The 27,146-nt window shown below is 45.8% G+C and overlaps 2 protein-coding genes across 3 annotated transcripts in view; both read right to left on the bottom strand.

The window, feature by feature from the left end:
* LOC144672680 (receptor tyrosine-protein kinase erbB-4-like) overlaps positions 1–27,146 on the bottom strand; it is a 139,452-nt gene that overhangs the window by 72,602 nt on the left and 39,704 nt on the right. The gene's annotated exons all lie outside the window — the stretch shown is intronic.
* Positions 13,292–27,146, bottom strand: part of cdk2 (cyclin dependent kinase 2) — a 434,240-nt gene continuing 420,385 nt past the window's right edge. Inside the window, exon 8 of the transcript XR_013574133.1 lies at positions 13,292–13,303. The gene's annotated coding sequence lies outside the window, so the exon portion shown is untranslated. The remainder of the gene's footprint in view (positions 13,304–27,146) is intronic.

The following is a 27,146-nucleotide window of genomic DNA, read 5'->3' as shown; positions in this document are numbered from 1 at the left end:
TAAATTCCTGGAAAGACAACCCTAGTTTGTGTAATCTCTCCAGGTAGTTTAACCCTTGGAGTCCATTTTGCACTCCCCTCAAAACCGACATATCCTTCCTAAGGTGTGTTCACATCTAAGATGGAAAAAAAATCACAATAGGAAATTGGGTAAATTTGAGTTATTTTCCTTGAAGATGAGTGATTGAGGTGTTTACGATAATAAAGAGAACACGACAGTGTTGATAGAGGAAACGATTGTTCCTTCAAGTAAGGAAATCCAAAATAAGGGTAAATAATCTTCGAATTCAAGCTGAACTGGTTAAAAGTGAATGCACAAAAAACTTATTCACACAGAGCTTGAGAATGCAGAATGCACTGGCCTGGAAAGCCTTAGCTGCCAAGTCAATTGAGGTGTTTCAAAATGAAGACATTTACTTGGGATAGAAAGATATGAGATATGGAGAGAGGGCAGGAAATTGCGATTAAAAAGATAAAGAGCTGGCATATGGCAAACAAAATGGTAGAACAGGCTCGATATCTGTAGGTCCTGTCCATAAAAGTTGAATAGGTACGTGGGTGGTTAATACCACAGCCTCCGAAACAAGACACAACATGAAAGCCTTCCAATCAAGTGTGGAATTGTGATTTCAAAATTTGGCTCATCACTTCACCTGCTCATCTCAAATCAAATGTGAAACTGCATACAGTAAATGCTGCTGGCTTCACTTATGGGTAGAACAGACAAAGTAGATTTGCATTTGGTGATAACATTGCTCAGTCTGTGTTATCTGGAAGTGCAATCAAAACATAGAGTGTTGCCAATTCCCAGATTTGGCCACTTTACAGTTGTACCACACAAAACAACTCTTGCACAGAACCAAAATGGACTGATGTCCCTGGGAACAACTTTGTTTTTCCTTGGAGACTTTTCCAAACTTCCTGCCTCCTTTCCTCAAGGCCCTCCAATACCTCACTCAAGTCTCAAGTGGCCGTTCATCACTTGACCTTCAGCACTGACTGTCAACCTGCTGCTCAACAATGGGAGGCATCAATGCCAACCCCAATTCCGCCCTCGCCCACAAGCTGCACATGCCCACTTTCCAGCAGGAGCACCAGAAAATAAGCTGAAGTGAGCCCAGGGACACTAAAGCCAGTTGTACTGCTCCTAGCACTACGCTAGGTGAGCTCAATTAGATTAGAGATAGAAGCTGGAAACATCGTGGTCTGCATCACTCAGTATCATTTACCCAGTGAGCTATCAGGGACGTGGCACACAATGTCTATGGACTATTCACCCTGGATTGGCATACAGCACTGAGATCACATCAATCCCCACTTGCTAAAATGGCCGTTGGCCAGATACAGAACCGTCAGATCTATCTCACGCAATTCTCCAGAAGACCTGGGAACTATTGAATTCTCACAATGCTTGCTCATAGTACACTTTGCACAGTTCTGGTCCCCATATAGTATAAGCAGATTACAGAGGCCCTGGCAAGGTACAAAAGAGATTTATTAGAGTGATACCAGAACTGAGAGGTTGAACCTATTAGAAAAGATTGAACAGGCTGGGGATCTTTTCTTTAGAAAAGGGGAGGCTGAGGTGGCCTGACAGAGGTCTTCAAGATTATGAAAGGGTTTGATAGGGTCGACGTAGAGGAAATACTTCTTGTGAGAAAGACCAAGTCATTAATATACAGTAGACACTGGCATGGACCAGTTGGGCCGAATAACCTGTTTCTGTTCTGTAAATATTTTGTAAAATAGTTGATCACAACCTGTGGTACTTACAAAATAGCCACAAGTACAAAATGTATTAACTGCATGCACGCACGCACACACAGACGGGAAAAAATTCCATTCAGGGAGCAGAACGTTTGAGGCATTCCAATTCAACATTTTGTTTCAGAGTCTCTTAGCCAACAGCGAGTCAGGATCCAAATGTATTCCTCTTCGCTGTTTTTATTCTGCAATTTTCTCCCATTTTATGCTCATGTAGAGCTCCATGGAATGGGTACTGAACACGCTCTACCATGTTACCAAAATAGCCACTCTTCATGTGTAAGCACAGACAATGAGTGTATTTATATAGCACCTTTCATGACCTCAGTACACCCCAAAGCACTTCACAATCAATGAAGTACCTATGAAGTGTAGTCACTGTTGTAATGTAAGGAACACAACAGTCAATTTGCACACAGCAAGATACAAATAGCAATGTGATAATGACCAAAAAATCTGTTTTTTCTTTAAGTGATGTTGGTTGAGGGATAAATATTGGCCAGGACACTAAGGAGAACATCCCTGCCTTTCTATGAAATAGTGCCGTGGATCTTTTACATCTACCCAAGAGGGCAGATGAGGCCTCAGTTTCAATATCATCTGTGTAGCACTCCCTCAGTACTGCACTGGTCAGTCAGCCTTGTGCTGAAGTCCCCGGACTGGGACTTGAACCCGCGACCTTCTAACTCAGACGTGTGAGTGCTACCCACTGAGCCATAGCTCACACCATGTAAGCTATTCAACCACGGAGAGGATCACTGCCAAAGCCAATTCTGTCCTCTTGCATACACTTTCCAACAATGGTTACCACATAATAACCAGAGAGCAGCTGGCCTGCCTGGCTATTCCCCTCACACCACTGATGCCATAGCTGAGAGCAACATAGGAGGTCAAATGCCGGCTGGGGGGTATTGTTCTTTGATGTATGAGTCCACGTTGCGGAAGCTGCCTTCATCCATTGAGGCAGCAACCCAATTTTTTGAAATGTAGCTCAACCACTTTGAAAGCGCCATCACTGAGCAGGAAATAGCATAATTAAAAATCAGTCAGATACGCACTGAACCACAGTGCAAATCTATGTGAAAATCATGGACTAGCACAGACCTGCCTCTTGGCACGGTTACTCTCATTACCGCCAAAAAGAAAGCCCATAAAACTTGGATTTCAGCAGAAGTGTGCATGTCCCATGTAAAGGTGCACCCTGCAGTTTGTCTTGTATGTCACCTGACTATGTCAGGTAATACTGTGTTTGTAAGAGTAAGAGTAACAATAAATTACTGCAACATTTCTGAAAGCATTGTTGAATTCAGGCCGAATGAAATTGTCTGCCTCGCATGTCTCAAGATTCGAGGATAATTTTCTTGGGGAACATTGGCAGCAATGAGATGTCCGTGGCGCCTGGACCGGAGGGGACATGCCATAGAATCCTCAAGGAAATCAGAGAGGAAATAGGTAAGGGTTTGGTTAAGATTTCTCAGACCTGAATAAAGCCTGGAGCTGTATCAGGTGACTGGAGGCTAGCAGAAATTATCCTGATCTTCAAAGCCATTCATAACAACATTGGTTGGTTGAAGAGCTGTGATACAAGGAGAGGATTGTATCAATTAACACATTTTTATTGGGGAGAGGAGTAGTATATTTAGGGGTAGAGAGGCAAGTTTTCTATTCTGGAAAGCCAGTTGGTGAAGGATGTTACTGGAGCCAATCTTTACTTGGGCTTACATTTATTTACAGAGTGGGACATTACAAGTGCACTCCTCCTAACTTAACCACACCACAGTTTTCAGTAAATGCCTCTTTATATGTGCTCAAGTGAAATCCCAATTAATGCCCTCCAACTGCATGTTAAGTAAACAATTGATAGACAATTACTTATAGGGAGGACATGATTCAGGCCTTTCAAAGTGCTGAGTGACGTCAATGATACAGATATACAGGGATTATTTGATTTGGGCTGAGTCTAGAACTACAGGTAGAAACCAAAATCATTTTTCATTATCACTTGGACTTGGATCAGTGATTGGTACAGCTCAAAGTTCAGATGACAGACAGATAATAGAAGGTAAAATAGCACAAACAGTGACCGTGTGCTCCTGATTTAGTAAGTTCGGCACTCATTTGTAAAAGAGTTTCAATAGAATGCTATCACCCCTCTGCCAGCAATTGGGGAGGCGGTGGCATAGTGGCATTGTCACCGGACTAGTATTCCAGAGACCCAGGGTAATGCTCTGGGGATCTGGGTTTGAATCTGGAATTAAAAGTCTGATGATTACAACAAGTGCCAATGGTTTTGTGGTCAAAACCTATTTGGTTCACCAATGCCCTTTCGGGGGGAAATCTGCATTAGGGTTAGGCCTACATGTGACTCCAGACCCACAGCAATGTGGTTGACTCTTAAATACCCTCTGAACAAGGGCAGTTAGGGATGGGCAATAAATGCTGGTCTAGCCAGTGATGCCTACATCCCATGAACAAATAAAAAAAAATTGATGACTACTCATGACAAATTTCACAATAAAAAATGTTGCACATTGTGCTGTTGGGGAAGGGTCAATAAACATCCTGTGGGTTGACAATTGTGAAGATGGTCAGCATCAAGGGATGTAAACATGTGGGGGTTAAATGAGGAGAAAGATGTAGCTTGTGAGCATGCTCAGTTTTAAGTTCTCTGCAACCTCAAGCTGTACACATCTGGATTTCCAAATGGAGATCCTACACAACTATCACAAGCCAAGATCTGGTGGGACTGGAAGCGGCCACTGATAAAAGGGGCTGGGCTATTCCAAGCTGATATAACACAGTAAAATGTATCAGGCATCAATACATCTAAAACTCCCCCAACATTTTGAGGTAAATCTTCTGATGGATTCTCTCACCGTGTTGAAGTAAAGCTTGTGGTGGACTCATCCCCCCACATCGTTATATTTCCAACTTTCACCCCCCTCCAGTCCTGAAGGTGATGTATCTTGCAGGATAACAGTTCTTCAAGGACATACTGAAGATTTGCTTGAAGCAATGCAACTTAGTCATCGTTTCTTGGCAAACCCTGACCAGAGACCATAGAGAGGAGGAGTGAAGGAATTTGAACCACAATGCTGTGCCTTTGTGAAGGCAAGACGTGAGAGATGCAAGGATCAATAGGAGAAACTCCCCCCAGAAACATGGCAATGGGAGACTTGTGGGTAGACAATGTCTGTCATGTGTCAGCCTGCATAGTTATCAATGCATCCATCTACTTATCCACTTGTATTCTCTTTGTTGGCGCCATTATCCTCACGTACAAAGGAAACACTACTAAATCTAGTTCTTCCACCAGCAGTAAAACCCACGACACTGGATAAGGGAACCAGATTTAAGATTACAACAGACACCTGTCGCCTATAGTCTGAAGTAAACTAGCAGCAATGTAAAAGCAGCTATGGAGCATCTCAAAGTAACACTTCTGAAAAAGGATTTGTATGTTCACAGGCGGCGGGAAAGACAGGATAAAGAAGGGGAGAGTCAACATTCAGCTCTGAAAAAGTGCAGATAAATGTAGATGTGAACAGATAAAAGGAAATCTTCCCGACCTCCAAAGTGGTAAATATCTGAAATAGACTCCCACCAGAAGTACTTAACGCTACATTGATTAGCTCCTTTTAAAGAAATGTATATTGAAGGGGACAGGGAAAAGTATAGTCCTAGATAAAACCCCCATGGAGCACTCCGGCTCCCATTTTACTGGGAACGCCATCTGGAATGCAACAAGTTGGGGTGAACAGTGTTACTTTTTCTCCTGGACTGTTGGGAGGATCAGTGAGAGGTTCAGCAAGTCTCCTTGAACAACTTTTATACAGGCAGTTGCTCAGTTCTGGACTTTCCAGCAGCTCCCCTTAACAAGTCCCAGCAGTTTTACATTTTTTTTTGTAAAAATATACTTTATTCATAAAAAATCTTCAATCACATTCAAAACCATTTCAAAAACAACATTACAAGGGTACAATCCAGGTTAAACTTTTACAAAATGTATCACCAGGTGCATCAGTACAAACAATATTACAATCATTTACAGCCTTTCATTTTGATCTGTACAGCCCGAGGGGCTCTAAACAGTTCCCAGTCTCTCGGTGCGCTGTGGTAGAAAGGTCTTAGACAGCGACCCTTCCCCATTGCGCCTTTGCGGCAGCTGCCCCAAGCTTTAGTGCGTCCCTCAGCACGTAGTCCTGGACTTTGGATTGTGCCAGTCCGCAACAATCGGTCGGGGACAACTCTTTGTGCTGGAAGACCAACAAGTTTCGGGCAGACCAAAGCGCGTCTTTCACCGAGTTGATGATCCTCCAGCTGCAGTCGATGTTTGTCTCGGTGTGTGTCCCTGGGAACAGCCCGTAGAGCACAGAGTCCTGTGTCACAGAACTGCTCGGGATGAACCTCGACAGCAACCACTGCATCTCTCTCCAGACTTTCTTTGCAAAGGCACAATCCACAAGGAGGTGAACAACGGTCTCTTCCCCACCACAGCCACCTCGAGGGCAACGTGCAGAGGGGGTGAGACTCCTGGCGTGTAGGAAGGATCTGACGGGGAGGGCCTTTCTCACCACCAGCCAAGCTACGTCTTGGTGCTTGTTGGAAAGTTCTGGCGATGAGGCATTCTGCCAAATGACTTTGACAGTCTGCTCGGGGAACCATCCCACAGGGTCCACCCTCTCCTTTTCCCTCAGGGCCTCTAGGACGTTACGTGCTGACCACTGCCTGATGGACTTGTGGTCAAAGGTGTTTTTCTGCATAAATTTTTCCACCAGGGACAGGTGGTACGGCACGGTCCAACTACTTGGAGCGTTCCGCGGCAGCGTGGCCAGACCCATCCTTCGCAACACCGGGGACAGGTAGAACCTCAGCACGTAGTGACACTTGGTGTTTGCGTACTGAGGGTCTACGCACCGCTTGATGCAGCCACACACAAAGGTGGCCATCAGTATGAGGGCGATGTTGGGCACGTTTTTTCCCCCTTTATCTAGAGGCTTGTACATCGCGTCCCTGCAGACACGATCCATTTTCGACCTCCAGATAAAGCGGAAGATGGCTCGAGTGATCGCCATCGCGCAGGAGTGTGGAATGGGCCAGACCTGCGCCACGTACAGCAACAGCGAGAGTACCTCACACCTGATGACCAGGTTCTTACCCGCAATGGAGAGGGAGCGTCGCTCCCACATGCCCAGTTTCCTTTTCACCATAGCCACTCGCTCCTTCCAGTTTCTAACGCATGCCCCGGTCCCTCCGAACCATATCCCCAGCACCTTCAGGCCGTCAGCCCTGACAGTGAAGGGGACAAAGGATCGGTCAGCCCAGTTCCCAAAGAACATGGCCTCGCTCTTCCCACGATTTACCTTGGCTCCCGAGGCCAGTTCGAACTGGTCGCAGACGTGCATCAGTCTGCGCACCGACAGCGGATCCGAGCAGAAAACGGCGACGTCGTCCATGTACAGGGAGGCTTTTACCTGAGTGCCTCCACTGCCTGGGATCGTCACTCCTCTTATGCCCGGATCCTTCCTGATGGACTCGGCAAAGGGTTCTATGCAGCACACGAAAAGGACAGGCGAGAGAGGACAGCCCTGCCTGACTCCAGATTTAATCGGAAAGCTATCTGTTTCCCACCCATTGATTGAGACTGCGCTACTGATGTTAGTGTAGAGCAGTTGGATCCAATTTCGAATTCCCTCCCCAAAGCCCATTTTGGAGAGCACATCCCCCATGTAGGTGTGCGATATTCTGTCAAAGGCCTTCTCCTGATCCAAGCTGATGAGGCAGGTATCCACACCCCTGTCCTGTACATAGGCAATCGTATCCCTGAGCAGCGCCAGGCTGTCAGAGATCTTCCTGCCTGGCACAGAGCAGGTCTGGTCAGGGTGAATCACCAATTCCAGAGCGGATTTGACCCGGTTGGCGATGACCTTGGACAGAATCTTATAGTCCACATTCAACAGTGAAATGGGTCGCCAATTTCTAATTTCCTCCCTTTCCCCCTTGTGCTTGTAGATGAGGGTGATGATGCCTTTCCTCATGGATTCTGACATGCTGCCGGCCAGGAGCATACTCTCGTACACTTCTAGCAGGTCTGGGCCGATCAAGTCCCACAGAGCCGAATACAACTCCACCGGCAGGCCGTCGCTTCCGGGGGTTTTACTCTTCTCGAAGGACTCGAGGGCCTTAGTCAGTTCGTCAGGAGTTAGCGGTTTGTCTAGGCTCTCCCGCGTACTGTGGTCTAAGACCTCCGTGATAGAGGACAGGAAGGACTGGGAGGCCGTGCTGTCCGTGGGCTTCACGTCATACAGTCCGGCATAAAAGGATTTGCTGATCCTCAGAATGTCGGACCGTGATGACTTTACTGAGCCGTCTTCTTCCTTCAGGCTGCTGATCACAGAGCGCTCTCTGTGTACCTTTTGGAAGAAGAAACGTGAGCACGTCTCATCCTGCTCCACGGAGCGGACTCTGGAACGGAAGATGATCTTGGAGGCCTCCGAGGCAAAGTGCGAGGCTTGCTGGCCCTTCACCTCTTGGAGCTCCTCCTTGACATCGACCCCCATCGACCGCAGCCGGAGCAGATTCTGCATCTTTTCCTGGAGTCGGGACATTTCCCTCTGTTCCTTTCTAGCTTTCTGGGTGCCTTTGCGGATGAAAAACCTCTTGATGCTTCCCTTGATCACTTCCCACCAGTGTGTCAGGGACTCAAAGAGGGGTTTCACGGTTCTCCAACCTTTGTAATCCCTCTTGAGCTCCTCAATGTTCTCTGGGGTCAGCAGTTGCACATTTAGCTTCCATGCCCCCCTGCCCACCCTCAGGTCTTCCTCCAAGTGGCAGTCCGCCAGTAGGAGGCAGTGGTCAGAGAAGAACACCGGCTTGACGTCGGTGGATCTGACTGTGAATGCACGGGACACAAACAGGAAGTCTATCCTGGAACGAATGGACCCGTCTGGCCGCGACCAGGTGTATCTACGCTGCGCTCCGTCTGCAGGGTTGCTGAAGACGTCGTGCAGCTTGGCATCCTTAACTGTTTCCATCAGGGATCTGGACGTAGCGTCCAATCTGCTTCCGGCCCTGCCGGATCGTCCAGCCGCATCGATGATGCAGTTGAAGTCCCCGCCCAGAATGACCGGCCTGGAGGTCGCCAGCAGCAGTGGGAGCTGCTGAAAAACCTCCAGCCGCTCAGCCCCTTGTGCCGGGCCATACACGTTAATTAACCGGAGTGGAGCGTTCTTGTACATTACGTCTGCTACGAGGAGTCGCCCGCCCACCACCTCCTTGACCTCGGAGACGGTGAAGTTGCCTCCCCGCAGCAGAATACCCAGGCCGGAGGAACGAGAGTCGTTTCCGCCCGACCAGATCGATGGCCCGTGGGACCACCATCGTGACCATTGCCTGTAGGAGCTGAGGTGCGGTATCGCACACTCCTGCAGAAACAACAGGTCAGCTTTGACCTTGGCTAGGTAGTCCAAGGTCGCAACACATCGCGTAGTAGATTTAATGCTACGCACATTTATGGATACAATCTTTAAACCCATTTTAAAGCATTTATTCTCCTACCAAACCCACTGTCTCTGAGAGTCCCAGACCTTTAGTCTGCTCCTTCATACCCGTAGTGAGCTCAAATTCCTTCACTTTGGATGGGCTGAGGTAGATCTCCTTGGCCGTGTTCTGCTCCAGTGGCATCTGGAGGTTCACGTAGAGAGCGGGTTTTGAGATGACCTTTGCTGGAGAAGCTTCTCCAAAACTCACCCCCTCTGGGGTGTTGCTGTTCCCGGCTTCCTGGAGCTGGGGTGCGATGATTGCCTCACTGCTCCCAGATTCCAGGGGCTGTGGTGCCTTGGCCTCCTCAGGTTGCAGGCAAAGTTGGGGTGCGCTGGTCTCCTTGTTGTCTCCAATTTTCTGGAGCTCGGGTGTCTCGTCCTCCAACGCCCTGGAGCTTTGCCGCCTCTTCTGTCGGTGCCGCTCTGGCACTTCATCATCCGAAGAGCTGCTGCCCTTGTCATCCGTGTCGGATGGGAGACGCCTCTTGCCGCTTCTCTGGGAAACGCCTTTGCTTCTTCTTCGCTCCCTCTTCCTTTTGGTGTTCTTCACCGTCCGCCACTCCCCCTGCTGCTTTTCCACTGCTGCCTCCTCCTCCATTGATTCCTGAGGACTGGGAGGTTCAGGGGGTAGTGCTGTTGATTGGCTCTCTGTTGCCTCAATCTCTTTCTCCACCTTGTCTCTCTCTGTGTCCTCCTTTGTCCCGTTGAGCTCCCTGGGGGCCTTGGTGGTTGGAGTGACACGGAACCTTTCTTCTGCTTCCCCCTGGTCGGCTTTGGCTGCCTGTGCGTAAGTACGGCAGCGTTTGGGGCAGGTCCTGTAGAGGTGACTTGCCTCGCCACACAGGTTGCAGCACTTGGCCTGTTTGCAGTCTTTTGTCTGGTGCCCTTCCTGTTTGCAGATCTTGCAGAGGGAGGCGCTGCAGTTGGCCGCCACATGACCAGCCTTGCCGCATGAGCGACAATGCTTGGGTTGCCCAGCGTAGACCAGGTAGCCACGGTTTCCCCCGATAGCGAAACTGGAGGGAGGGTGGAAAATGGCTCCCTTACCATCGGTCTTTAGCGTGACCTTAAACAGGCGTTTGCCTGTCCAGATCCCCAAGTCGTCTCGAATCTCGGTGCCGCTCCCCACCTTATCGAAGTACCTGGTGAGGAAGGTGACCACGTCGGCGACAGGGACGAAGGGGTTGTACACATGCACCATCACCCCACGTTCCCGTTGCAACGGCAGAGAAAAGTGCGGCTCCGCCGTCAGGATCTTCATCTCCGGCAGGTCTCTCTTCTCCTCGAACACCCTCAGGAGCCGGACGCAGTCTGCCACCCGCTTGAACGTGACGTCAAAATAACCACCTTTGCGGGAGTCGTGCAGGGTGAAGATCTCCGTAGCTTGGAAGCCGCATGCCTTCAACAGGATCCTCCTGGTGAAGAAGCCCCGATCCATAGGTGATCCTCCTTCGTCGCTGTGGTTCACCGTGACTCGGACGGTGATAGGTAACCCACGGTATGGATTTGGATTGCGATTGGTTATCGCCCTTCCATCCCGACCTTGCCTTGGCAGGACCATGGTGTCGCCCCTGCAACACTTGATCTTAGCCAAAAGGCCGAGAAGCGATCAGCAGTTTTACATTTGGCTTGGAGCTGGTTGCATGAGGCCCTCACTGTAGGGATGCCGGCGTCTCCAACACAGGGCTCCTGCAATATTATAGCACCTTTATACTGCCCCTTGTTTAATTTGGACTCCAGGAGATTGTGAGCTGGCAACAGCATTCTACTGAACCTGGGTTTCTTACCTGGCAGCAGAATCATTGACAAATATGCCACCAAGATTAAAGACAAATTTAGCAATGCAGATTTTAGGAGCCAGTTCACAGGCAGTGATCTCTCAGAATCCAAACTAAACAATCACTGGTGTAACAGTGGCTTAAGATAGTTTAACAATAACTATATGCCTCGAATAGTAAAGAATGAAGGGAGAGTCTATGGCTGTGCAAATTATACATGTGCCACTGGAAAGAGGGGGTTTGAATGGGCCCATTGACAAGGGCACCATCTCTGCCTTTTGATGCCTCTGTCCTCAGCAGAATCTTTACTCTCTCCCACCCTCCCCCGCCTTCACTCCCTCAAGTCCAAGATCATGAGTGTATCTGGTGCATAACTGCCTTAGCCATTCATCACCAGATCTGGCTGGACTACATCCTGTGCTACATTGGCCCACACACTCTGCTGCATAAACTGCTGTCTACTCCAGGATCATTCTGGAAAGTAAAGATAACCCTCCCCATCCCCAACTTCTTTTCTCCGTTACTAACCTCTCCTGAAACCTCTTCATCCTCACCTCCACAGGAACAGGGATAGGCCATTCAGCCCCTTGTGTTTAAAGCCCTTCATGGCCTCACCCCTCTCTAACTCTAACCCCTCCAGTACTCCCAAGCTCTACATTGCTGCCCCTCTGGCCTCTTGTGCATTCCACTTTACCTTCACTCCACCATTGTCACCGTGACTTCATCATTTTGTCCCTACACTCAGAAATTCCCCCCCTAAACCTCTTCACCTTTCTCTACCTTGAAAACCCCTTTGAAAATCACCTCTGATCAAACTTTTGTTCACCCCACCTGATACAGGATGTGACGAGTGGGGTCCCACAGGGGTCTGTGCTGGGGCCTCAACTTTTTACAATTTACATCAATGACTTAGATGAGGGGAGCGAAGGCATGGTAACTAAATTTGCAGACGACACAAAGGTAGGTAGGAAAGTATGTTGTGAAGAAGACATAAGGAGTTTGCAGATGGATGTAGATAAGTTGAGTGAGTGGACAAAAACCTGGCAGATGGAATATAGTTTGGGAAAATGTGAAGTTGTTCACTTTGGCAGGAAGAATAAAAAAGCAGAACATTATTTAAATGGAGAACGACTGCAGAATTCCGAGGTGCAGAGGGATCTAGGTGTTCTTGTGCTTGAGTCACAAAAAACTAGTACACAGGTACAGCAAGTAACTAAGGCGGCTAATGGAATGCTATCCTTTATTACGAGAGGAATTGAACATAAAAGTAAGGATGTTATGCTTCAGTTATACAGGGCATTGGTGAGACCGCATCTCGAATACCGTGTGCAGTTTTGGTCTTCTTATTTAAGGAAGGATGTAAATGCGTTGGAGGCAGTTCAGAGGAGGTTTACTAGGTTGATACCTGGAATGAGCGGGTTGTCTTATGAGGAAAGGTTAGACAGACTGGGCTTGTTTCCACTGGAGTTTAGAAGAGTAAGGGGTGATTTGATTGAAGTATATAAGATCCAGAATGGTATTGACAAGGTGGGTGTGGAAAGGATGTTTCCTCTTGTGGGTGAGTCCAGAACTAGGGGGCACTGTTTTAAAATTAGAGGTCATCCTTGTAGGACAGAGATGAGGAGAAATTTTTTTTCTGGAGGGTTGTGTGGCTTTGGAACATTCTGCCTCAGAAAGTGATGGAAATGGGGTCACTGAATATTTTTAAGGCGGTCATAGATAGATTCTTGCTAGGCAAGGGAATCAAAGGCTATCGGGAGTAGATGGGAATGTGGAACTTGAAACACAAACAGATCAGCCATGATCTTAATAAATGGTGGAGCAGGCTCGAGGGGCCGAATGGCCTACTTCTGCTCCTATTTCATATGGTTCGTAATGCATCCTTCTTTGGCTGTCCATTAAAAGAGAAATGTAAATCTAAGCTAGTGTTCCTGTCCCATATTTTTTCATGTTGCCTCCATTCCTGGAAGCAGTAACCCATGCCCAAGTACACTTCCAAAAGCTCCAGTTCTTTTCCCAGTTGGTTCTTCTGCATGCTGGAGTCTGGATTGTGAACCTCATCAAGCTATTCAGCTGGAGGAGCATCACAATTGAGCATGATCCGATCTTCACACATGCCCCACTTTCCAGTAAAGGCCACTGCACACAAATCAGGAACAAGAACTCTAGCAGATATTTTTTTAAACCTCCCTTAACCCAGATGATCTAAGGCCAATTGTAGCTGCCTCATCCCCACACCAGCTGAGATTGGCTAACTCACCACAGACAATGAATCAAACTTGGGACTTTCTAGGCTAAGTTTGATCCTCCATCTGAAAACTGATCATATTCCCTAATGTCTTTAACCCCCACAATGTCCTGCTCTCAAAAGAGTAGCTCTTCTGCCTTGTTAGGCACAACCCCTGAAGATGATATTCTCCTTCTTCAGAACCTATGTTCATCAGCTTTGGAGCCAAGAAGCACTTCCTTTTACAGGTTACTGAGATTGAAGGAACCAGCAGGGACTGCATGAACATTTTCAAGCACCTGCCTAGAAATCACAGCTGCCCAGAGCAGGTGGAGCCCTGCAATTTGATATTCTTGGCAAACACAATCTCACATTGAACCTATAAATGTATAATCTGTAGGAGTGATACTCCACATTACATACCAACCATAATAGAACCATCATAGCTTTTGTAACAGGCAGATTACTGTGGCTTTCTTTTTCCAATTGTCTCCTTTATTGAGCTTTCCTTATAAGATCTAGATGGATAAGCCACCTGTAAGTTTCCATAGTTGATGAGACCTATGGTTGACAGCTTAAAGTGTTCCATATTGGGGGAGTGGGGGAGGGTGTGGATGGGCAAAGAGATCAGTGTTTACAAGGTCTGGTTTGATGAGCCTTGAATATTTTCTTTGTTTTCATTCTGTTTGCCGGTCCTCCTGGCTGTTTTTCCTATTTATTTACAGTAATATCTGATGTCATTGGCACCAAATCTGGACTGGATGAACGAGTCCTGCAACTGCAGAACCTGCCTGCACCAACACAAACTCTTTTCTGTAGAAAACAGCCAGGCCACATCATGCAAATGACAGCAGCTCTGTGGGTTTAAGTCTAGCAAAGATCAGCACTCAGACCTGGCGGCTGCATGTGTAAACAGCTTGTTGATGTGTTTGAGCTGCCAAGTACAGTAGTTGCAGTGTTGAGGTTTTTTCTACCCCCCCCCCCCCCCCCAACCCCCACCCCCCTCCTGTCAGATTTCCCCCTTTCCTCCTGGAAGGTGCTGATTTAAGCTGATGTATGGATTCCAATGTGACTGCAGCCCCTCAGCTCTTGCCCAACTGACTGTTCTTTACGTGTAATCCTGGAAACCAAGTCCGAGTGGATTGCTTGACAAAGGCAATGTCTGAATTAAGCCTGTCCTCACTGGATGCTCACGTGCGCATTTTCTTGAAGGAGTTAGTGTCTGGTGATCACATACAGAGACCCTGATTGAATTTTCTTCTCTCTAGTCCAGGGAGGCTGAAGCCAACTTTAGTGCTTCAAATGCAATAATGATTGGGATCAGCTACCTCAGCAGAGAAACCTGGGACTTCCTTGGCAAAACAACACATACATCACTTGATCCACTTACTCAAACAGCCAGGCCTCATTTTAATGGGGTATATTTTAAGGTATTATTAATTTCCTATCTTGCTTTCTCATGCTCCACTATTTACGTTTCCCAAAGCTGATGAAATATTAAAGGTGAAGTGACTTCAGTGTTCCAGGAGAGCTGGAGAAAACAAGAGCATTGGGAGGTCCTCTTACCACTCCATCTGGAGGTCTACTAGAGGCTAGTTTGTAAAGGGAGACCAGGGTTTTGTGGACATCCATAACTTTCACACATGCAAATTGGACAATGTGCACCATAACGTGAAACACCCAATAGAACAGGCTCTGCACATTTATAACAAAGTGGAAAATTCAATGGCAGGTTTCAAGAAGAAGAAGAAGAATTCAGATCTTCAGTGGCATTACAGAACTCGAGACCTTTTATATCAGTGTGCCAATAGCCATGGATGCAGCACACACCTAGTGCCATTAGCGTGAGTGTAAAAGTGCCTTCAAGCACTACTGAAACCAAGCACTGAAGCAACATTGTATACACCCAGGTCTTCCCAGGTTTCTCAAAATGTGAAGTCCAGAAAGCAACCATCAGATCATCACAGAGCCATGCCCCATTGCCCAGAATTCAAGATACAGGGTGACCTTCAGTCCATGTTTATACAATGGCATTGCAGATGTATTGGGCTAGTCACTGCACACAAGCTCGATGAAGAAACAAAAGGGGTGATAATGTGATTCGCATAGGTTTTGCGTCAACTATCACTGAATGCGGCCATATGCTGTATTATCCCACCCCCACTCAAATTCATTGCCCATTCACTGTCCAGTGTAGTAATACATTTTGCAGTGAATGGGTTAACCTATTCTATATTCATGTAACAAACTACCTTCCAAAATTCTCCATGATAATGATTTGTGTGCTCCAAGTCTGTGCTCGAACATGATGTACATCATCGTGAACTTGAAGTCTAACTCCATATGACATAAACAACTAACTTTCTTGTGCCTGTGACTAAGTTGTGTTTATGTAAAATTACCACATTCCATCAGTAGAAGCTTCCTGTTGTTATCTTTATCTTATGTTTTTGTTAGATTGAACAGGCTGGGGATCTTTTCGCTGGAAAGAGAGGACTGTGGCGTGACTGGAGAAGTCTTTAAAAGTACAGAAGGGTAGACATGGTGAAGACATTGTGAGGGAGACCAGACCGAGGGGACCATAAATACAGAATTAATAAATCCAATAGGGAATTCAGGAGAAACTTCTTCACCCAGAGATGGTCAGAATGTGGAACTTGCTACCACAAGGAGTGATTGAGGAGAATAGCATCAATACATTTAAGGGGAAGCTGGATAAGCACATGAGGGAGAAAGCAAGGGATTAGATGAAGAGGGGAGGGAGAAGGCTCGTGTCAAACATACAGGACCATCCCTGGGTGAGGGGGTGGCAGGCAGGGGGGTACAGGGCCTGGGACAAATCACACTGTGTGGGGCCCCCGTAACATTTTTAGACAAGTTTCCTTTGATGGCTAGGCCCTTCCCTACCTGAAAAATCTGACATTGATTCCTCGTTTATAAAAGTTCATAAGCAATCACTGCCGATCTGACTTCAAATGGTGTAATTTGGAATGAGTATCGAAGTGTCTGGAAACATCATCCTGCACTACAGGATTCATCAAGAACACTAGAAAGCCATCACGGTTTGTCAAGGTTGTGGAAGCGATCTTCTGCGTTTGGAGGCGATCATTAGTAATTGGAAGCACTTGGGAATTCAAGGGAGTATAGACCTTCACCAACTCTGGGGAAAAACAAGGGGCGCTTCACCAGGGCTGGGGGAGGTGGTGCAGTCAAGAAATAGTCAATGTGAGTAACAAGGTAAATGTAGCACCACTGAGAAATAACAGTGCAGTGGTATTAAATTTAAAAGTATATAATGAAATAAAAAAGCTAGCAACTCAACAAGGCTCCGCGACAGCACCTTCCAAACACATAGAACCTTCTACCACATAGAAGGACAAGGTGGCAGCAGATGCATGGGAACACCACCTTCTCCAAGACACACACCATCCTAACTCACCATTCCTTCACTGTCGCTGAGTCAAAACCCTGGAAATCCCTCCCTAACAGCCCGTCTACTTGGCCGCTGTTCTTGAGTACTTCATCACCGAGATCCAGGAGCTGGTGGGCAATGTGCACCATCCAATGCATCAACAATCTTGCGGTACACCCAACCAGCCCCAGTTCTTCCCAGATCCCCCTTCCTCTGCCATAAGCCAGCAACACCCAGCACCCAACTCTGATGGCCCGGACCCTTTTGTTTTCCCTCGGGCCTGCCGGAGAACTATCTACATGGGGCTGTGTGTCAGCCCACGGCACCACCTCCATCCCTTTCTCTCCTCTCCCTCTCTCCTTCTATCCCTCCCTCCTTCCCTCCCTCTCTCCTTCCTTCCTTCCCTCCCTCTCTCCTTCCTTCCTTCCCTCCCTCTTTCTCTCCCTCATTTCCTTCCTGGGGGGGTGTCAAGGACTGGGGGTAGGAGGGGGTTGGGGAGAGGCGGTCAGGTGCAGTGTGTGGTGAGTTTTGGGTGTTTGTGCGGTACAGGGGAGGGGGTTAGTACAGGGGTGAGGTGTTAGAGGGTGTGGTGTATAGGGGGCGGGTGGGGGCTGGGCCTTTGAGGAGAGGCAGACAGGCGTAGTGGGTGGCGGGTTTTGGGTATTTGTGCAGGGGTGGGGTTGTAGGATTGGATGCAGGGTTTGGCATCGGAGAATGGGGGGGGTGTTTGGAGGTTGGGTGTAGGTGGGGGATGAGTTGTCCCACTAGTCTTAATACTAGTCCATATTTGGTACCTGTCTGAAAAAGGCTTTTTAAAATTCTGTTTTAATTCTAAACACAGAAGTACTTCAGCTGTCTTTAAATTCAGAACTCTTGTGTGTGTGAGTGTGAGTGAGAGTGAGAGTGAGCGAGTGTGTGTGTAAGTGAGTGAGTGTGTCCATGTGTGTGTAAATGGGCAAAAAAAAGTTTTTAGCCCCATTCTGCCTATTAACAAATTGTAACCATTTATTCAATTCTAAAGTACAAGGTCCTAATTATATATGAATTCTACCTAATATCTATATTCTGCCTAACTATATCTCCATACTCTGCAATACTGGAAATTGGGAGACGGACTACCACGCTGGCCAATACTAATTGTTGGTACATGCACTTAACAGGGACAAATTTCCAAGTGCAAGCTGCTGAGTTAATTAGACTTTAGTTAATTTCTAATAACATTCTAAGTCCCTATAACTAGCTACAGCGCAGATAGTTAATTTCCAACAACAATGTCTGAGAGTCCTTAAACAGGCCAGCACTTGCTGTGAGCACATTTTGGAGCTAGCTGATCAGTGATCCATGAGGGTTTAACACCAATGATGTCAGGTGAACAGTTGCTGTTCACAGTTTCTACGGTTGCAAGCAAGCAAATGTTTGCAATTAACGTGGTTTCAGGTCAGTTACTTCATTTGAAAACTTTCAGATTTCAACTGATCATTTAAAAATCGTTTTCTAACACAGAATTTCACAAATGAGTGCAAGTTAACACTGTTGTGCGCAGAATTCTGTCAAAGTTTTCCAGTAGGGTTGAGCATGTGTGTGTAAAGGAGCACCAGCTACTGAGCCCAGCCCCGCTGCCTTGGTAGGGATTTATCCTAGTTCATTTGGTTTTTTTTTTGAAAAAATACTTTATTCATAAAATATCTGGAAGAACATTACAAAACATTTCTAAATCGCCATCACAAAAAGTGCAATCAGATTCAACTTTTACACATGGATCACAAGGTGCATCAATACAATCAATGAATATTACAATCATTTCAATATGGTCATTACAGACAGTCAGCCAGTGCAATGGGATTGGAGTTATCGACGTACATCATGTTGCACTCTGAGGTGCTTCAATACAATTATAATACAATTATTATTCAATGCATACATTCATTATGAGCCGTACAGCCCGAGGAGTCTATACAATTTCCAGCCCCTCGGTGCACTGTGGCAGAAAGGTCTTAGACAGCGACCCTTCCCCATTGCGCCTTTGCGGCGGCTGCCCCAAGCTTTAGTGCGTCCCTCAGCACGTAGTCCTGGGCCTTGGAATGTGCCAGTCTGCAACACTCGGTCGGGGACAACTCTTTGCACTGGAAGACCAACAAGTTTCGGGCAGACCAAAGAGCGTCTTTCACCGAGCTGATGATCCTCCAGGTGCAGTTGATGTTTGTCTCGGTGTGTGTCCCTGGGAACAGCCCGTAGAGCACAGAGTCCTGTGTCACAGCACTGCTCGGGATGAACCTCGACAGAAACCACTACATCTGTCTCCAGATCTTCTTTGCAAAGGCACAATCCACAAGGAGGTGAACAACGGTCTCGTCCCCACCACAGCCACCTCAAGGGCAACGTGCAGAGGGGGTGAGACTCCTGGCGTGTTGGAAGGATCTGACGGGGAGGGCCTTTCTCACCACCAGCCAAGCTACATCTTGGTGCTTGTCTAGTTCATATGGTTTTAATCTTTCTCTTCTACCCTTTTGAGTTTTGGAGCAGGGATACCTGCTTCGTTTATTTGCTTATATCCACCAGTAAACACTCATTTTGAGCTCAGAGTGCAAGAGACAGCAAATCAGCTGGTATGTACTACAAGCTGTATTACATCTGACACCATGATGTCGAAATGCAGGGCCAGGGGTGGTTGCCCCGATTTGCTGTACCCTAGGGATGGCTCTGGGAACATAAACACCAGAATAGACTAGTTGGGCTGAATGGCCTGTTTCTGTGCTATACGTTCTATGTTAAAAAATTGATTTTCCTAAATCAAAAAGTACGTATTTCATTATTTTGACCTGGTTTCCTTCCCAACCCTTGGTGATAGGCTGTGTGTTATATCAAGGTAAGTAGAGGCTATGCTGAAGAATTTGCCTTTTCATATTCTATTTTTAATGGAAATACAAAGGATGGTGGCAGAGGGGTACTTATTTAAAGTCCATATAGCAACTTCAAAATGCAACCACTGAATTCTCAGCAATTGAGAGTTCCATTGTGTCGGGAAAAGAGCAGCCATTTTAATAAACACCAATCTGGACAGATAAATTGTACAGTCCCAGACAGCATGAATTGATCTATTTGGCATAATGTATACCAACATACAAATATAGAAAATAATAGACTAGTTGAAGAGTTATGGGATTCAACAGACCAGTGAGAGATGCTGAGAAAATGTAAACCATTTGCCTGCAGAATTATTTTGACCACTCGAACATGTTGCTGTCACTTTCCAGGAAAATATTTCTGTTTACCCCATGCTAGCCAATGGGTTTATTCAATGAGTAATTAAGCCACATAGCTTAGACCAGCCAGGTCAGCAGGGATGCGACAACTGGACTCTGCTTCTGGATTAGGGAGGGGAAAATTCATCACAATTCCTCACCTTGATCATTATCCAGCAATACCCACTGGAAGTGCAAATGTGGATATTAAATGAGGATGATATTAAACTGTAATGTGTCACTGTCAACACTCACACCTGGACTCACCCCTCTCCATCTCTGTAACCTCCTCCAGCCCTACAACCCTCCAAGATTGCTGTGCTCCTCCAGTTTTGGCCCCTTGAGCATTTAATTGCTCCACCTTTAGCAGTTCTGCCTTCAGCTGCCTAGACCCTAAACTCTGGAATTCCCTCCCTAAACTTCTCCGCCTCTCTACCTCACTTTCCTCCTTAAGATGCTTCTTAAAACAAACCTCTGACCAAGCTTTTGGTCATCTGCCCTAATATCACCTTGTGACTTGGTGTCAAATTTTGTTTGATAATCACTCTGTGAAGCATCTTGGAACGTTTTACTGCATTAAAAGGTGAGATGTAAATGCAAGCTGTTGTCACACATGAATGATATCCACTTGGGTGAGCAGCATCCTTGTAAGGATTTCCAGCATTTTCTGCTTTTGTTCCTTGTAAGGATCACTGGTTTAGGGAGAGAAGACGAGGAGAAAATTAGTGATCTATTTGCTCCTTTGTTCTTGTGAATGGACTCACAGTGGGGCATGACTCCATGGGCATAGCTAGCTCTCTGGTACTGACCGAAGGTTTAGGTGCGAAACTATCCAAAATATCAGCTGTCGGAGGAGGAGGGAACATTATAGCCAAGCCTGGTCTAGTCTTCACTGGACATCCACACACATGAACTTGCCAGCGGGAATAACTGGATCAGCAATGAAAATCCAGATTAATGTCTCTTCTACCCAGTCAAAGGACACTGAGCCCAATACCAACATTACCGCTGCCGAGGTCAGCGAACTTATCACAGACCAGGAACCTCTGACTTTCCTGGTCCAGATGACTCAGTACTGCACCATTTAGTACATTTGCCCAATGAGCATTCAAGCATGTTTCTTGGATAAACAATGGATTCTCTTAGGTTCAGATTAGGAATAAGACAGCTAGAAAAGAAAGCACAATTTAAGGTTTCACAGTACAAATCACAATCATCATTGTTCTTGCATGACTGTTAAAATATCTCATACCAAATTCTGATCTGTATTATTTTAGCATAGGCATTCTAGCACAGGTAAGAACTTGGTATCAGTATGTTAGGCATTCTTAGATAATCAGTACAAATTAGAATTTCTATTGTCTCTCTGCCTTTTCACTTATCAAATTGATAATCTGAAAGTCTCTCAACTGTAAGGGTCATTTGGGGCAGTCTCAACCCACGCTTACAGATATGGGCCAAAGTGTACCTAATTCAGCAGTAATTGGTAATCTCCTTCAGGGAGTCTATGACTATAGGTGTGTACAAATAAATTCACCCTGAGGTATTCTGCTGGGGTGGGTGCTGAAGCCCATTAATGGAGCAAGGAAAACAGAGTTTTACACTGATAGTGCTTACTCTATATTAATGGGAGAGTGCTTAATGCTGACATTGGATAGATAGAGAGTTCCAACCTACAACATACCCCTCCCGTCTCCGTCCCCCCACACAGATACAAAAATGAATTTTCAGTCGCCATTCAGATGCAAAAGTTCCATTGTTGGCTTATTTACGGAACAGCAAGCCTTTTTTTTTTGTTTTTCCACTGGCAAACACCCTTTGAAAAGGTTTTTATAAAGGTTTAACTGTAAGTAGCATTGGAATGTGTGTTGGTGTAGCCCTAACAACAAGGTGGATTCTTTTATCAAGCCACCATCACGAGTTGTTTATCGAGTTTCAAACCACACTGGTTAGTGAATCAATAAATAGTTCATCAGTGGCTTATGGTACAAATAAACTGCCGGGAAAAAAAATACATCAACTGTGAGAGCCAGCACACCATGTGGTAGAGCAAGTTTACACTTTTCTTCAGTCACCTGATATCCAGCTTTACTTATTTCCTGTTCTCTCCAATTTTCTCTCCCTCCTTTAGCCTTTATTGCAAGGGAGATGGAGTATGAGATGTAGGAACAGAAGTAGGCCATTCGGCCCATCGAGTCTGCTCCAATGAGATCATGGCTGATCTGATAATCCTCAATCTTTCCTGCCTTTTCCCCATAATCCTCGATATATACTTAACCCAGCCTCTACAGCCCTCTAAGGTAAAGAATTCTGCAGATTCACTACCCTCAGAAGAAATTCCTACTCATCTCTGTTTTAAATGGGTAACCCCTTACTCTGAGATTATGCCCTCTGGTCCTAGACTCTCCAACAAGGGGAAACAACCTCTCAGCATCTACCCTGTCAAGCCCTCTAAAAATCTTATATGTTTCAATAAGGTCACCTCTCATTCTTCTAAACTCCAATGAGTACAGGCCCAACCTACTCAACCTCTCCTCATAAGAAAATCCCTCCCTACCCAGGATCAATCTAGTGAACCTTGTCTGGACTGTCTCCAATGCCAGTATATCTGTCCTTAGATAAGGGGACCAAAACTGTTCACAGTATTCTAGGTGTGGTCTAACTAGTGCCTTGTATAGTTTTAGCAAGACTTCCTTATTTTTATACTCCATTCCCTTTGAAATAAAGACCAACATTCTATTTGCCTTCCCTATTACCTGCTGAACTTGTATGTTAGCTTTTTGTGATTCATGCACAAGGACTCCCAAATCCCTCTGTGCTGCAGCTTTTTGCAGTCTTTCTCCATTTATATAATATTCAGCTCCTCTATTCTTCATGCCAAAGTGCATAACCTCACATTTTCCCATATTATATTCCATCTGCAACTTTTTTGCCCACTTACTTAACCTGTCTACATACCTCTGTGGACTCCTTGTGTCACCCTCACCACTTGCCTTCCCATTTATTTTGGTATCATCCACAAACTTGGCGATAGTACATTCACTTCCCTCATCCAAGTCATTAATATATATTATTGTAAATAAAATATTAAAATAAATAAAATATAAAATAAATATAATAAAATATAAATGTAACAGTCAGAAAGTCTTGTTACCACTGTACAGGGCATTAGCAAGACTGCACCTAAAGTATTGTATACAGTTTTGGTCTCCTTACTTAAGGAGGGATATACTTGCATTGGAAGCAGTTCAGAGAAGGTTCACTTGTCTGATTCCTGGATGAAGAGGTTGTCTTATGAGGGAGGGTTGAGCAGGTTGGGCCTATTGGAAGAATGAAAGGTGATCTTATTGAAACATAAAAGATTCTGAGGGGGCTTGACAGAGTGGATGTTGAGGGAACGTTTCCCCTTGTGGGGGAATCTAGAACTAAGGAGCAGTTTCAAAATAAGGGATCTCCCATTTAAGACATAGATGAGGAGAAATTTCTTCTCTCAGAAGGTCGCTGATCTTTGCAATTCTTTTTCCCCCAGACAGCAGTGGAGGCTGGGTCATTGAATATATTCAAGGATGGGTTTGACAGATTTTTGATTGACAAGGGGGTCAAGGGTTACGGAGTGTCGGCAGGAAAGTTAAGGCCACAATCCAGTTGGCCATGATCTTATTGAATGGCGTAGCAGGCTTGAGGGGCCGAATGGCCAGCTCCTATTTCTTATAATCTTAGGATCTCATTTAGGCTCTGACACACAGCACTTCCAGAGCTTGCTCAATTGACTATTCTTCATGTGTGTGAAAAAAAGACTTGCATTTATATCGCGCTTTTCACCACCACTGGACATCTTGAAGCATTTTATAGCCAATGAAGTACTTTAAATGTGGTCTCTGTTGTAATTTAGGAAATGCGGCAGCTATTTTGCACACAGCAAACCCCCACAAACAGCGGTGGGATAATGACCAGATAATATGTTTTATGTGACATTGATTGAGGGATCAATAGCGGCCAGGACACTGGGGAGAACTCCCCTGCTCTCCTTCCCTCAAATGCTGGAGTGGGACGTGAATCCAGAACCTTGCGACCCACAGGCGAGTGCAACCAACTGAGCTATAGCTGACTGATGAGTCTAGACAGAGTGTGAACAGGCTATTCAACACACAAGTCTTCGCCACTGAGCCTCTCCGGAGTTGACCTCGTCAGCATCTGACATCCAAACAGTATCCGCATTTCTAAATCTATCAAACAAGGGGCAAGATTTTGGCAAATCTTTTCGACTGGTACAATTGATAAAGAGGAGCCACAAGGACCAGCACGGTTCCAAGTTCAATCCTTGGTTTGTGGTGCATTTATCTCAGCTAGAGTGATTATGGCGGTGCTCCAAGTGTGTCCGGTGTCTCAGGGCTCTCGAGACAGGCTGCCACTTTTGATCGTTTGCCTGTATTTCCTGCTGAAACTGTGCACCAGGTGAGGACAGACTGAGTTCAGCTGTGATACCACCTTCAGTTGAATAGCTGCTCACTCAATAGCCAGCCTCATGCACGTGATGAATGGTCATTTGGATGAGGTATCAGAGGGCTGGCAACATTTGGAGTCAGCACTTTCAGGAAAGTGAAGAAAGTTTGAAAAAGCACATAATGTACACACAATGATAAGTCTCAAATTGAGAGATATCTGCACTGTCTACTCATCATATGATTCCTTTTTTGTTCCTTCACTGGTGCCGTCATTGAGCAGTATTGTTATTCTGTAGCACTATTCATTCAACACATTTTTTTCAGTTCAAACAAAACAGTACATGAAGTTATTTAACAGATTAATGAGTCAACGCCCTGTCACTTTGGATTATTTGCGTGATTGTCTCAAACTGATCTCCAGCTAATTGTCCCCACGTGAAGTTAGAGAGTGGCTGCTCTTTCTGATGAACTACCCAATTGTTTTTCCTCTGGTGTGGAAAGAAAGCAAGAAATGTGTGCATGTTGCCACACACACACACACACGCAGAACAACAATGTCGCAGGAAGAAAGCAAAACAAAAATCACAACATGATGCAAAAGGCACACCTAAGATGACTTAACATTGCTAAAATGTCGCAACATCCACACTTAAACATAGGAACAAAACATAGGACTTAAGAGCAGGAGGCCATTTGCTCCTCCATTTGATAAGATCGTGGCTGAACCGATTGTAGTCTCAACTCCACTTTCCTGTCTGCTCCCGAAAATCTAACTCAGTCTTGAATAACTTCAGTGACCCAGCCTCCGCTGCTTTCTGAGGAAGAGAATTCCACAGACTAATGACCCTCAGAGCAAAAAAAATTCTCATCTCCGTCGTCAAAGGGAGACCCCCTATTTTAAAACCGGTGTCCCCGTGTTCTAGTCTTCCTCACAAGAGGAACAACAATCTTCCGGGTATCCACCCTACCAAGTCCCCTCAGGAATAGAAGAGTTAGGAGAGGGGGTGGTGACTGAAAGTCTAGTCAAACAGTTAGCTTTTTTTGAAGGTGTGAAGCGGTAACAATGTTGGAGGTGTTTGGGGAAAGTTTTCCATTTTGTGGGACCATGACTGAAGCTTCTGCCACCAAGGTAGAGAGTTGGGGGGAGAGTTGAAAGAGCACAAGGCTAGCACATAGGCCTGGAGAAGGCTGTAGAGACAGGATGGGGTGAGGCCATGGAGGATCTTGTAAAAGTGGACAAGGATCTTGAATTAAATGCATTTGGGGGTCAGCGAGCCAATGGAGGTTTCCAAGAACAGGGACAGTGTAGGACAGGAGGCAGGCATTGGAGTTTTGGACAAGTTGGAGTTTGTGTAGTGCGGAGTCCAGGAGGACAGCTGGAAGGGTGTTGGAGGAGCCATGGTGAAGGTTTCCTGCTCTTCCCCAATGTGCCTCAGAGTCCCAAACTCCAAAAATCACCTACTGCAGCTGTGTCATTTCTCCATTTCACAAACCAGTCATCCTTGTGCTCTTATATAAAAAACAAAAAACTGCGGATACTGGAAATCCAAAACAAAAACAGAATTACCTGGAAAAACTCAGCAGGTCTGGCAGCATCGGCGGAGAAGAATAAGAATATTCTTCTCCGCCGATGCTGCCAGACCTGCTGAGTTTTTCCTGGTAATTCTGTTTTTGTTATCCTTGTGCTCTTTCTGAATTAGACTATTGATTTCAACTCCAGCCTTAGCTCCATGTCCCTAGATCCCCTTGCCCAACAAAAATCTACCACTCTCAGTTTTGAAATCTCCAATTGTCCCATCATCCACAGCTTTTTGGGGGAGGGAGTTTCAGATTTCCACTTCGCTTTGTGAAGTGCTGCCTGATTTCACTCCTAAATGACCTTACTCTAATTCACTCAGTTCTTCCTTTCCCCTTGTCCAGATGTTTAAGCCCTCCACGCTTTGAGAAAGCTCATCCATATCCAGTGTATTGGTATATAATTCCTTCCCCTCCCCAGTGAAATGACAATGTTCCTTTAAATTAGTAACAAAATTCATTGAACAAGGTTAACTACTTTATCCACAAATCCTTGGGGTCCCTAAAATGACACTGATCACCTTGAAGTTTAGATATCTCTGTAAAGAAGCCATTAAATTGTCTCATTGTCAGCTCAAATTCCTCAGTCCATTCACAGAATACAAAATCAATTGGTCAATCAACAGGTCTGTAAAAATCCTGCTGAAATCAACATTTTCTGCAGTTTCTTTATGAAGTACCAGACCACACAAATTAATTGTGACAATACTTTCATCTTCCTCATCACTATATTTCATCATCCTTTTGTGGATCTCCTGCACCACCCTTGACCAGACAAAATGTATCAACTGTGCCCAATCTGGGCACATATCAGTTGACCACAGCAAAAAACTCAGATTTCATGCAGTACGAGAGCTGCTCCCATGTCGATTTGATTTTCCTTTCTTCCCTCTCTATAGTAAAACATTTAACTTGTTGTGTTATATCTCCTCCTGACACCAAATGGACACCAAAAACCAGACTTATAAAAAAGTGTGTTTAATCCATTTAATTCTATATCTTAGTAGAAAAGAGAACAGTATTTAAGCTGCAATCCTAGCTCCCCACCCCCATCCTATTTTGGACCCGGCACGTGTGACACCCTACTAGTGGGGAATGATGGACATGGGCTGCATGTTTGAACTATTTGCAGCACCTTGTTAAGGAGCTATTGTGGCTTCACC

Source organism: Cetorhinus maximus, chromosome X (assembly GCF_964194155.1).
Source record: "Cetorhinus maximus chromosome X, sCetMax3.hap1.1, whole genome shotgun sequence".
Classification (NCBI taxonomy): Eukaryota; Metazoa; Chordata; class Chondrichthyes; order Lamniformes; family Cetorhinidae; genus Cetorhinus; species Cetorhinus maximus.
The sequence above is the reverse complement of the archived record's forward strand: the minus strand, read 5'-3'. Positions and strand labels throughout refer to the sequence as shown.